The sequence below is a fragment of the Asparagus officinalis genome, chromosome 5, assembly GCF_001876935.1.
Source record: "Asparagus officinalis chromosome 5, Aspof.V1, whole genome shotgun sequence".
NCBI lineage: Eukaryota > Viridiplantae > Streptophyta > Magnoliopsida > Asparagales > Asparagaceae > Asparagus > Asparagus officinalis.
This window is the reverse complement of record NC_033798.1, coordinates 8321618-8336040: the sequence shown is the minus strand read 5'-3', so window position 1 is coordinate 8336040 and position 14423 is coordinate 8321618. Positions and strand designations below refer to the sequence as shown.

The 14423-nt window shown below is 37.2% G+C and overlaps 1 pseudogene; it reads right to left on the bottom strand.

Annotated features, from left to right (window-relative positions):
- Positions 7614-14423, bottom strand: part of LOC109842665 — an 8603-nt pseudogene continuing 1793 nt past the window's right edge.

Here is a 14423-nt window from a genome sequence, read left to right as displayed (position 1 = left end):
GCTCAAGTCACCTCTATATTCTCGTTTCACCAAGAAAAAAAGAACAGAAGTGAAATATCTCAACAAAGTGAGATATACACTCTTCCTCTCAGCAGTTCTAGGACTGAATATCGAGGGAACCTATAAGCAATAGCCAACATATAGTAAAAACACGTGATTTACGTGGTTCAGTAAACTTGCCTACCGTCCACGGAAGGGGGAAGGGGGATTTTACTATGAGGAGAATACCAACTTGTATAACCCACAAGCTCTCTCTTTTCTTCTCTCCTTAAAATCTCTCCTCACTTCCTCTTCTAAATCTCTCTTCTTCTTCTCTCTATTAATAGGAGAAACTAGAGACATGCTCCCCTGAAACATGCTCCATGTTTCGGTGATGCCCCCCCGACATGCTCCATGTTTCAGGGAGTGTGTCCCCCTAAAACATGCTCCATGTTTTCAGGGGGTTCATAGTTCATCATATCATCTATTATATATGTAGAATTTCATAGACTTGTACATGTTATGAAAAAATATTTGATATAGTATTTAACATATAAGATATTCTATATGCAGAATTATTCTTTTGTTTTATTTTGTAAATACTATCATTCACTCATTGAGATGTATGTTCCTCTTTGGTTTTGTTAATAATTGTCAATATAATTGAGTAAGCCAGAAAATACATATAGATAGAGAAATAAATTATTCTTTTAAGGTTACTAAGATAATGTTGGCATTGAGGGAGATAGAAGGAAGGGAGAAGTGATCGCGTTGGGAATTGGATTTTTGGGTCTAGCCCTAGGGTTGATATTGAGAGGATTTTTTTAGTTAGTGAGTAGTTTTCTGATTTTATGTTCTGAAACTTATATGCAGATTTTGAATTAATGGCACCTTTTTATAATAAAAGTGCAAGTAACAAACAAATCAAATTTTGTAAGTCTGTACCCGACCCATTTGCAATTAGAAGTATGGCTAAGCGTGATGTGATTGAAATCTCTTCGAGTGATGAAGAATCATTTGGGGGAAAAACCAATATTAAACAAACTGTTATCAGACGATGAAGAAGAACCGTCTATAGAAGAATACTTTAATAATGAGGAGGACAAAAAATATGAAGCAAGGAAGAAAAAGAAGAAATAGACCTACGATTCAGACTGTGAACCCAGTGAAGATGAACTTGAGAAAGCTCAATTTTCTTTTGAGAGTGAGGTCCCAAAAATGAAGGTAAAAAATTACTAATGTTGAAGCCTCTTGCTTGATCACCCATAACATAGTTAAAATTGAAGATGAAGAAGAGGCTAATAAAGTTTTTAAAGAAGTAATGACATCGCTTGGAGCTGTTTGGGAATATCGCCAGACACGAAAGAAATGAGTTAAGAAAACCTGATATAATTTCGTATCAAATAAATAAAATGATGTAGGAGTGAGTTGAGTGTTGAAGTGAGTGAGTCTTTTTTTTTGGCCTGGCCTTTGTTAGTGAGTCAAAATTTGTGAACTTTTATTAGCACATCTCGTTCCTTTTCTAATAACTCAAAAGATAAGGAAAGTAGCAAGAGGTAAAGATAAGGACTAGTTTATTGTCATTTACTTAGTTGCTTTTTTATTCAAAGGTCGGTTGATTTTAAATAAATTTTATCTTCACATCTCATCCCATGCCCCAAATATATCACATAAGAACATATTTCTTTTAGTTAGTACGTGCCTTTTCTAGATGCTTTTCTTAAGACCTCTCCTTCTTAAATTTTTCATATCTTTTATAACTTTGACAAATTGTGTTTCATAACGGATATTCCTTTATTAGCATTTACACAAATCTAACGTATTGCTTTTATGAAATAAATTCGGAATGTACATCTATAAATGCTTCACTAATAACCATCAAACCTACATCATCTATAAGTAGCACTCTCATTTGGTGCCCAAAACCACCAAACTTTGATCTCCAAAGGAAATAGATGAACACAATGGTTTCTTCATTCCTATTCTTTTTCTTCCTCTTCTCTTCAAATCTATGTCAATTTGTTACATCCATCAACCAAAATAATACCAACGATAATCTGAAGACTTACATAATTCAAGTTGCTCCACCAAAAAAAGCTCATTTGGACCAAAATGAGCTTAGGAAATGGTATAGATCATTTTTGCCCAATAACTCCGAAGAATTTGCTCAGTCGCGAATGATCTACTATTATGATACTACATTTACGGGGTTCGCAGTAAGGCTTACGCCTGAAGAATTGAAGGAGATCGAGAAGAAGGAAGGATTCTTGGGAGCATACCCTGACAGTGTGCATCATCTAGATTCACCTAATATTAGAGAGGCATATTGAAAACAGTAGTTAACTAGCTCTATTGTAGAACTACTCGGCATCAAATAAGAGTAATTTTATTTCAAATTTTTGTAGAATAAAACTAAAATCCCTAAAACGGCGTAACTTGAAAAGCAAAATATGAAAATTTTGGAGGAAACTTTCCGTTCGAGAAAGTTTCGGCCATTGTGGTATTCATAGCTACTGTCGATTTGGAGAAAACTTAATAAATTCCTCGAATATATGTCTGAAATAGAGAGGAATTTTGTAGAGATTTCATATTTATCTGGAAATTAACTTCGGATTTGTACCTGACTTTTATGAGACTGGAGCGGAGTTGGTTCGTATATTAATTACGCTCACGTCAAATCTTAGCGTAAATTACAAAAAACCCTGATATATTTTCTTTTCTCAAAACAAACGTTTGATTTGCAAAGTAATTTAAACAAAAAACCTTGTTTAGACTTTTTTTTGTCTTTTCTTAATAAACGAAGAGTACCTTTTTTATATAGTGTTTCATTATTTTAGACGTCTTAACAAACATCTGCATATGAAATTTCTAAATCAATAATAACATGATTATATTTTACTTTACCAAAAAACTAACTTCTACCATCCATTTTCTTCCTTTTCCGTTTGAAACTCTGTAACTTCTTTTCTGATCTAGAGTTTGCATCTTTTCAGAGCTATTTGCATGGGAGTGGGTCGTTTGAGCCGTGCATGTGAATTTTTTTTTTGTAGGGGATGGGGGCAAATTTGTCATGTCACACCTCATGCACAGCTGAAACGGCCCTCTCCCATATGGATCGTTCTGAGAAGAAGTGTATTTTCAAGACATGCAAGTAGGGGTGTTAACGGAGCGGATACGGCTCGGATATGGCACTTACCATATCCATATCCACTTACCCATCTCGGATACGGATACATATACGGATATATGTCGGTAAGAAAAATTCATATCCATATCAGCCAAAATCGGATACGATTACGGATATAGATGCAGATATATAAACGGATATGCATGCGGATACAAAAAGGATATGAGAAAACTAGATAGTATTCAGAAAAATATAGTCACGTGATACAAAAAGAGTTCGTTAATATATTCATTATGATTGAAAAGCTAAGATTAGACATCTTGATCATCAAAATTAACCATAATCTAAGAATCGAAACTATCGTAAAAGTATGACCAATATGTATTCGGATATTTTTGGATACAGATACGGATATTTCACTACAAAACCATATCTGTAACCATATCCTATCGATTATAATTTTGAGTAACCATATTCATATCCTAACGGATACGGTTACGGATATTTCCTCGGATACGGATACGGTTTGGCACCACTACATGCAAGTGTCTATTTATAATATTAATGATTTTAATATCTTTCATAGATAAAGGGTTTTTTAGCTTTTAAACAACGGAATTCCTCAAAAATTATGTCATTTTTAATAATTTACAAGTTCTTGATTGTTGTTGTTTTTTTTCTGCATCTGCGTGTTTGCCATTAAGAAATGACTAATTTTCAAGATATTGAGTTTGAGAATAAGATGGTTCGTAAATCAGTTCCGGAGTCATCTATAATCATGGAATATATTTGGAATCGAATGAAAAATTATATAAGATGATTATAAGATCGATAATATTTTATGTATTAAAATATTGAACAATTAAAAACTGCCATGTGCACAAATAAGAGTAATAGAAATGATAATATTATGAATAACAACTAAATGTAAGAAATAGAATAGGGAACGAGTGCAATAGTTATGAGGATAGAGATTGCGCATGCTTAGTTAAAACTAGCAATTAGTTATGAGGATAGAGATCGCGCATGCTTAGTTAAAACTACCAAAATTCGATTGTGATAGTTTGACCTCGTGCAACTGAGACTAAATGCACTAATTAGAAAAGATAATGAGATTATGGTTAACTAAGAAGGAATATTAGAGCTTGGCCCCAGAGACCTTGTTTTTTTGGGATAATAGGTTGGCCCCAGAGACTTAGTTACATACCACGAAAATAATATAATAGTGATCTACCTTTATGGAAAAAGGCAAAATTTAATTAACCTAATAAAGAGTAGCTTACATCCATAGAAAGTAATAGAATTTCGTGTAAATGGCCCAAAAATTTTGGTATAATGTTGTTGTTGTTGTGTATCTATATTACTTTGAGAAAATAAATAAAAATATTTATAAATCATACTCATTTTAACTCGCAAAAAATCCTAAATTTTCAAAACTTATAACCAATACACATCGAATCTAGAAATTATAAGCAAATTGTAGAAGATTAAATTTTGCAAAAAGCAACACGAAGTTTCAAGAATTGGGAAAAAATACCCTTAAAATTTCAGAGTTATAAGAAATATCTTGATATTTGAAAACTTACCACCAACATATGAAATATTAAAATTACAAGCACCCAACTTAAAATTTAAATTTAAAAAAAAACACTCCCCAAGTTTTAAAAATTACAAAACTCACCCCCTGAAAAGTTGAAAATCACAAAAATAAAAAGCTAAAATTTCAAAACTCGACAAAGAAAAGAGTAATTGTTTGATATTCTTTCATTAAGATATATAAATGTAACTTATAATTTAAGTTTTACAATTCTTTTTCAGAATATAAAATTAGTCTAAATTGATGCTAGTAAAACATAACAATAACAATAGATTAAAAATATCCAGTTAAGGAATAAAAATTTTAAAATCATATGATAGATTAAAAATTAACGTTACTCTATTAATTAAGGTAACTACATATAATTTTACCAATATGTTAGAGCAGCAAAAAAAAACATTAGTATCATTAATTGATAGAAGACCGAATCGCATAAAATTGATAAAAGACTCTAATATAATAGCTTAGTTAATTAATTATAATTTATAAATATTAATCTCTGGTGCTAATAATATTTACAAGGTGAAAAAAATACAAAGATTTATGTATGGAGAACGATTAGAAAATTCAGAAATATCTTTCAAAAGAAGCAAACAATTTTCATTTCAAATAGAAAACTGAAGGAAATAAACACAAAATTTGGAAACGTCAATGGATCACTTCAATTGACATTAACAAATCTATCAAAGAAGCACCGACTGAATTCCCCTTAAAGAATATATTGAACAACTTTTTCCAAAGGAAAGAAACATTCTTCATGGAAGATAAAAGAAAAATTAGCATTTCATGACTCTCGTATATATATATATATATATATTAATATATATATATATATATATATATATATATATATATATATATATAAATATATTATATAGAGAAGAGAGAGAGAGAGAGAGAAATATGGAGAACCTTTGTACCAAGTTTCTTAAAACAACTTGGTAGTGATGTGGCCTAATCTTGACCCTACATCACACCTCGAAGATAGAGCCTCAACACCTTTCACCAACTCCAATGTAGATGTAGGTCAAGATTAGCGCACATCACTACCAAGTTGCTTGAAACAATCTGGTACTAAGTTCTCCATTTTTCTCATATATATATATATATATATATATATATATATATATATATAATATATAATATATATATATATAATATATATATATGCGCCCTTTTATATTTAGCATACGGTGTCATGACTTTGTGTTACTTTATTTACAGATATGACTACTAACGAAGGATCAATTCTTAAAGATACGATCAAAGATGTAATAGCATTATTAGATTTTAAGATTTTTTAATATGAAGGTAACACATTTAATTACTAAAATTCTTATTAAAAACCATTAAATATAATATTCACCTTAAATTCTTATTAAAGAAATATAATATTCACCTTAAATTCTTATTAAAGGTCTCAAATTTCAAGAGGAGATATGCATATCATCGTAAATTGCGTTAATAATATATATCAAGCCAAAGATATAACTTGCTGAAGAAATAAGAGAATAGTAAGTAAACCAAGCAAATATCCATATAACATAATAAAGAAAAAATATTATATTTTGAAACTAATATGCAGGGCTCTTTCAGAACAAACTGCCAAGACAAAAGCATCTCCATCAAGGCTTTTTATAAATATAAAAAAAATTCAAATTACTGATATATGTAGCCATCATAACATTCGAAAGAGATATGATGTTAGAAAACCTACTCCAAAATTCATACAATTAAACTTAACAATAATTTACTATGTTAGAATTAATCTTTAGTTTATGATTTTTTTCATAAATTCTTTTCTATCATTTTAGCCCACTTTAAATTAATCATCTTGGCTTATTGGCTTTATTATTCGTCTTCCTTTTATAATGCTATTTTTAAGTGTTTTCACTTTTGTAGCGCTATACTTTATCATGTCAAGCTTAGTTTCATGTCAGTCCAAATGACATGAAAATTTAAATTAGCTTCAGATTATATTTATCTCCTGACAATTTAATTATCAACATGAAAATTTAAATTTGGTGTAGCTTATTCAAACAAACATTCAAAAAATAAAATAATCACAATGCTAAAGTTTAGAGATATAAGTGAGCAAAACTATCAAAGTGTAACCGAAAAATAAATTTTAGTAAGAAAATAAACCAGAAGTATTTAATCACGGTATTTAACCACATGCATTGCATGTGTATAAAACCTAGTTTACTCAAAAAACCGTCTATACAAACCATTTTGTTTACAAAGCTTATCTGAAAAATTGTATCAGAAGGAACTGCGGATGACCCGGATGGTTAGGAGGTTCCGGTTCGGATCTGAATTCGGTTTGAATATGGCTCCAAAGGTCTTGAATTTGTTATTAAAAAACACATTAAACATCTTCCTTAGGGTGTGTTTGGTAATCTCTCAAAACTGTGCCAGGTTCAAACTTGGCCCAGTTTTAAAAGATTTTTTATTTAGAAAATAACAGGGCCTGATCTGGCCCTGTTTTCATAGGCCAAATAGTGGTCTTAAACTGGTTTTCATTTCGACTAGGGGGTGCTGGTCCAAATGAAAACTAGTTTAGCACAAAATTGGGTCAGGATTGGTCCTGGCCTATTTTTGACCTAGTTTTGTGTAGTTTGCCAAACTGACCCTTAGTGTAAGGATTATAAATATACTCTCACAGGAATTTGTTCGTTAAAACTCTACCCGTCAAATCACAGATGATCTAAGGAATTCGAACTTCATGCTACCTTTCATTTCAATTTAAAACGATATTATAAAGAAGTAATCTTTTATATCTCTGTACTGCTAATAAGATTCTTCTCAAATTTGATCCTATTTATACGAAATTATTCGCATATAAACCAGTTTTGGCTAGCAAGCCTCCTAATGAATCTAAGCTACGCTGCACTAAGATCACCGAAATCATAAGTTGGTGATACCCCAGCACCTTCCTAAAGTACAAAAATGCGTGTAAAATTTTCAAATATAGCACTATGTTTATCCGGTTAATCATCTTTGCGCTTTGAAGAATGTTTGTCCATACTTGCAGAGCTCGTGCACCTACCGACGAACTTAAGAACTGTTGGGATTTTGTCTTTGATTCTTTGTGTAACTTCATGAGAATTAGATAGGGTTAGAGTTTTATCATGATTAGGAGTTTGAGTTCTATCATGATTAGGAGTTTGAGTTCTATCATGATTAGGAGTTTAGGTTTTATCATGATTAGGAGTTTGAATCCTATTCTAATTAGGAAGTTAGGCTAGAGATAGGGTTTTGGTTTCCCTATACATATTCTTATATTGGTGGAGGAAAAATCATGAAGAAAAAGTAGAGATGTAGTAGATGAGAGAGAGAGAGAGAGGGTTTCGTAGTCTTTATCCGTGCAAAAGATTACAAGGAGTGTGCTTTGGAGAGAATATGAGAGTTGATTATGTATGTGAGGTTGAGAGATTGAGAGACGAGAGTTGAGTGGTTTCACTTGTAGTTCTCCCTGATACATAGTGAATTTCTCGTATTGTTGCCCCGTGGACGTAGGTCGAAGTTGGTCAACTGAACCACGTAAATCTCGGTGTTCTTTTTCTTGATTATGGTTGTTCTATCTTATTAATTGGGGTTGGCTTCCGAGTTGCGCATATCGTGGTAGGCGGGGAGACTAAAATTCCCCAACAAGTGGTATCAGAGCGATGATGATGGATCCAGGAGCGAGTTTGCAAAATAGAAGACGACGCCGTGCAAAATTAAAAATCAGCGTTACAAGAATCAAGATGAAAAAAGGGAACAGTTACTGTAGCAGAACACTGTAGCGTGACTGGCACTGTTCACGTAGGGATCCGACGGTCCAGATTGATTTGTTAGCCGATTGAGGATTTGGAGGCGGATTTTGGTGATCCTGGAGTCGTTCCTAGGGTTTTTCGACGTGCTGAGTTTGTTTTTTATATCAGTTTTATTAAATTCAATCTCTATAGGGACTGATTTGAATTTTCATCATGGTTAGAGGATGATGACTTCTTCAGGTCTGAAGTTTGATATTTCGCTATTTAACGGCAAGACAAATCTGATGGTAGATAAGGAGCAGGAGTTGGTTGGTGTGCATACTTGAGGAGGACAGCGCCAGATTAGGTGGAGCTTGCAAGTGGGCATGACCGAGTGACACACATGGAGATGAAGATGGTGGCGTTGGACTTGAAGAAGGTGAGCGCTCATATTCAGTCCAAGCCAAGTGATGGAGGAGATAAAGGCATCCAGCTCGTAGTGTAGAGTAGGAGAGGTGCACCGATATGATTTGAGACGAGCGATGTAGGTGGAGCATAAGGACAACAAGAGAGGTGGATGCGTTACGGCGAAGCATAAGATAGTGAGGATAATGATGGCATCCAATTGGGAGTGCAGGTGTTCTGATTTGAAGTGCGAAAGAAATAAAAGACTCTAGCGGGAGAGACAAAGTTTTAAGACGACGATGATATATCTTCAAGGGAGTTTGGGAATCAAATCCAAGGTGGAGATTGTTGAGATTTTGTCTTTGATTCTTTGTGTAACTTCATGAGAATTAGATAGGGTTAGAGTTCTATCATGATTAGGAGTTTGGGTTCTATCATGATTAGGAGTTTGAGTTCTATCATAATTAGGAGTTTGAGTTTTATCATGATTAGGAGTTTGAATCCTATTCTAATTAGAAAGTTAGACTAGAGATAGGGTTTTGGTTTCCCTAAATATATTTTTCTATTGGTGGGGAAAAACCATAAAGAAAAAGTAGAGATATAGTAGATGAGAGAGAGAGAGAGGGTTTCGTAGTCTTTATCCGTGCAAAAGATTACAAGGAGTGGGCTTTGGAGAGAATATGAGAGTTGATTATGTATGTGAGGTTGAGAGATTGAGAGACGAGAGTTGAGTGGTGAAGAATTATTGGAGAACAGATACATAGTGAATTTCTCGTATTGTTGCCCCGTGGACGTAGATCGAAGTTGGTCGGACCGGTGCAGTCGACCGCAGATGACTGTAAAGGATTTTTGCTTTGGGGACTGAGATTCGGTCGACCGCACCGGTCGACCGCGAGACCCACGCGGTCGACCGACGATGTTTCTGGGCCGAGCTTCAGGTTTTTTGACCCGATTCATTTTGTAAGTTATATATATCCCTAAACCTGTTTTGTTAGGGTTAAGCAAGGACGGATTTGAGCAGCCTTGAAGAGAGAATTGTTGCATCCAATTGTGGGAGAGTTGTGAGAGATCAAGAGCTTTGTTTTAGGGTTTGATCTGAGAGATTTGTAATCCTACTTGTATTCTCTGATTTCTAATAGTAAGAACTCCCCCCTCCTTGCCCCGTGGACGTAGGCAACTTGTTGAACCACGTAAAATTGTTTGTTCTTGCTGTGGTTGTGTTTGCATATTAGTTGTGGAAGTTCGATGGCAAGATCAATTTTGGATTGTGGAGGTGTCAGGTGATGGATGCTTTGGATGCACAGAATTTGGAGGAGACTCTTGAGTTAAAAGAGAAACCCGCTGAGTTGGAGGATAAGGTTTGGAGAAAGATGAACAGTAGAGCTTGTGGTGTTATTAGGTCATGCTTGACGCCGGATCTTATTTATGATGTTATGAACGAGACGTCGGCGAAGAAGATGTGGGAAACACTCAATGAGAAATATCTTACGAAGAGCATTGAGAATCGGCTTCACTTGAAGAAGAGATTTTACCAGTTCAAAATGAAGAGGGGAGTTTCCATCAGAGAGCATGTCAACAACTTCACTAAGCTACTTTCAGATATGGCCAATGTTGATATTATAGTTGAGGATGAAGACAAGGCGATGCTACTTCTGTGTTCGTTGCCCGTAGATGATTATGGTACGTTCGTTCTCACTATGATCAATGGAAGAACTACAGTCAGCTACAAGAGGTGACCTCAGCTTTGGTGAACTATGAGTTGAGGAAGAGTGATGGTGAACCCTCCGAGAAGGCATCGGGAGATGCGTTAGCAGTTCGAGGCCGAGATCCAAACTGTCGCCAATTCAACCGCTCAAAATCAAGGAATATGAGTGCCTATAAGAGTGTTGGTAGAAATCAATGTCGGTATTGTAAAGAAGAAGGACATTGGAAGATTGACTGCCCAAAGTGGAAAGAAAAAGCCGGGAAGAATAAGGGGAAAGCTGCTCAAGCTTCAGAAGTGAATGTTACAAAAGCTATTGGTGAGCATTCAGATTCAGATTCTTCAAGCTATTCATGCCCTGCATTACCGTCGGTTTGCTATGCGGATTCCACGGAGTGGATGATGGATTCGGGAGCTACATATCACATCTGCCCTAAGAGGGAGTGGTTTTCTAGCTTTGAGGAGCTGGAAAGAGGGGATGTCGTGCTTATGGGTAATGATCACGTATGTCCTATTGGTGGTATTGGTTCAGTCTGGATTAGGATGCATGATGGTGTAGTGAGGGAATTGAAGGAAGTGAGGTTCGTACCACAGTTGACGAAGAACATCATTTCTCTTGGGACTTTGGAGGCAGCAGGATATCGAGTGATCTTAGAGGATGCTACAGTGAAGGTCACGAAGGGTTCTATGGTGGTGATGCGAGGTGTCAGAGAAAACAACCTATACTACTTGAAGGGCAAGACAGTTACAGGGGGTCTGGCAGCTTCTATCACTACAGAGGAGGACACTACCACCTTATGGCACATGAGACTTGGACACACAGGTGATAAGTCCCTACAGTCATTGGCAAAACATGGGCTATTAAAAGGTGCTAAGACCTGCAAGATGGAGCTGTGTGAGCATTGCGTACTTGGGAAGAAGACTAGAGTGAAGTTTGGCACCGCTGTTCATAACACCCAAGGCATTTTGGATTACATTCACACAGATATTTGGGGTCCTTCCAAGAACACATCTCTTGGAGGGGCCAACTATTTTGTCATTTTCATTAATGATTATTCCAGGAGGAATTAGGTATACCCGATGAAGCATAAACATCAGGTCCTGGATATTTGTGGAGTGGAAGAAGAAAGTGGAGCTGCAAACAGGTAGAAAGGTGAAGACTCTACGTTCAGATAACGGTGGAGAGTACAAGAGTGATCCGTTTCTGCAGTTTTACCGGGATCACGGCATTAGAAGACACTTCACAGTTCGAGAGACACCATAACAGAACGGGGTGGCTGAGAGATTGAACCGTACCTTGCTGGAGAAGGTGCGGTGTATGATGACACAGAGTGGATTGCCTAGATCTTTTTAGGCCGAGGCGGTAGTTTATGCGAGCCATCTCGTGAATAGGTTGCCGTGCACTGCGATAGACGGGAAGACTCCTTTGGAGCGTTGGTTTGGTTCGGTGGCTAGTGACTATGAGTCGCTTCGGATATTCGGGTGTCCAGATTATTATCATGTCAGTGATGGTAAATTAAATCCGAGAGCGAGGAAAGCAGTCTTTGTGGGATTTAGAGATGGAGTCAAAGGATTCAAGTTATGAGATCCACAGGATAAGAAGATAGTTATTAGCAGAGATGTCACATTTGACGAGGCGTACATGATGAGGCCTCGAGCCGCTCAGCAGGTGGAGGGAGACCAGACAGGAGAGATATCGCAGCAGGTGGAGGATGATGTGACTCTACCCACTTCAGAGAGTACTGTATCCATCGAGGCTCCTACAGAGGTGACACTGGGAGGAGATAAGATGACAGCCGGGCAGACACAGGATACAGTGGATCATGGGACTCATGAACAGGGTTATGTTCAGAGGTCCATTGCAGCAGATAGACCGAGGAGAGAGATTCGTCGGCCAGCTAGGTATAATGATGTCATGGTCGCATATGCATTATCAGTGGAGGTCGTTGACGATATGGTTCCAGCCACATTCAGGGAGGCAGAGTCTAGCCCCGATTCGATCAGGTGGAGGGAAGCTATGGAGGAGGAGATGCGGTCTCTTCAGAAGAACGACACTTGGACACTTGCACATCTACCTAAGGGTAAGAAAGCTATTGGTTGCAAGTGGGTATATGCGAAGAAGGAGGGATCTTCTATTGGGGACATTCGGTTCAAAGCCAGATTAGTTGCCAAGGGATATGCACAGCTTGAGGGCATTGATTACAACGAGGTATTTTCACCCGTTGTGAAGCATTCGTCGATTCGGATTTTATTGGCGTTGGTGGCACAGTTGGATTTGGATTTGGTCCAGATGGATGTGAAGACAGCCTTTCTACACGGTGATTTAGATGAGGAGATCTACATGACACAACCACAGGGTTTCAAAGCTGCAGGAAAGGAAAATTTGGTTTGTAAGCTGAAGAAGTCTCTTTATGGTTTGAAGCAGTCACCAAGACAGTGGTATAAGAGATTCGACGGCTTTATGATTGGCCGAGGGTACACGAGGAGCCCATATGACCCATGTGTTTATATGCACAAACTACATGATGGTGAGCACATATATTTGCTTTTATATGTTGACGATATGCTTATTGCTTCCAGGAATTCTTCGACTATTCGAAAGTTAAAAGATGAGCTGTCATCCGAGTTTGAGATGAAGGATCTTAGAGAGGCAAAGAAGATATTGGGTATGGAGATTGAGAGAGACATGGTGAAAGGGAGTTTGAAGCTTACACAGAAGAGCTACTTGCAGAAGATGTTGAAGAAATTCAGCTTTGATGGCAATGCAAAAGCAGTTAGCACACCATTGGCTCCCCACTTCAAGCTTTCAGCGTTGATGTCACCTATTTCAGTAGAGGACAGAGATTATATATCGAAGGTTCCATATGCCAGTGCAGTAGGTAGCTTGATGTATGCGATGGTGTGTACGAGGCCAGGTTTGTCACAGGCCGTGAGCATGGTATCGAGATACATGCACGACCCCGGGAAGGGTCATTGGGAGGCCGTGAAGTGGATTCTACGGTATGTTCGAGGCACCGTGGATGTTGATTTAGTATTTCAGAAGGATGAGAAGGATGGGCAGGATTGTATTGGATATGTGGATTCAGATTATGCTGGAGATCTTGACAAACGCCGGTCTACTTCAGGTTATGCTTTTACATTGGCAGGTGCACCTGTATGTTGGCGTTGCACGCTTTAGTCCACAGTGGCTCTCTCTACTACAGAGGCAGAGTATATGGTGGTTACTGAAGCTATTAAGGAGGCTTTATGGTTGCGTGGATTATTGGAGGACTTGGGGATTGCTCAGGAAGCTATTAAGGAGGCTTTATGGTTGCGTGGATTATTGGAGGACTTGGGGATTGCTCAGGAGACTATTCGAGTATATTGTGATAGCATGTCGGCTATCTATTTGGTGAAGAACCAGGTTTATCATGCGCGAAGAAGCACATCGACGTCAGATTCCACTTTGTTCGTGACGTTTTGGATGATGGAGACGTCATATTAGAGAAGTCCACACGAGTGACAACCTTGCAGATATGTTGACCAAAGTTGTTTCAGGAGTAAAATTTGGTCATTGTTTGAAACTTTTGAATATCCTTCAGTGCTGAGGCCTTTGGAGGCCATTTGGGTGAGCTACGTTCGGCTTGATTCCTTGGGCAAGAGGATATGTAGGCAGTCTTTCAGATGCAGCCGGTTTGATCAGTTGATTCAGATGGGGGGAGATCGCATTTCAGCTCTAGTTTGGTTCCCTGACTTGTTGAGGGACTATTGGATGATTTGGTGTCGGCTCAGTTTTGGTGGAAACATTCGCCGAGGTGGAGAATTGAAGAATTATTGGAGAACAGCAAAGGAGTTGCCAGGTAGACTGGCGGTCGACCGGGCCGGTCGACCGCGAAC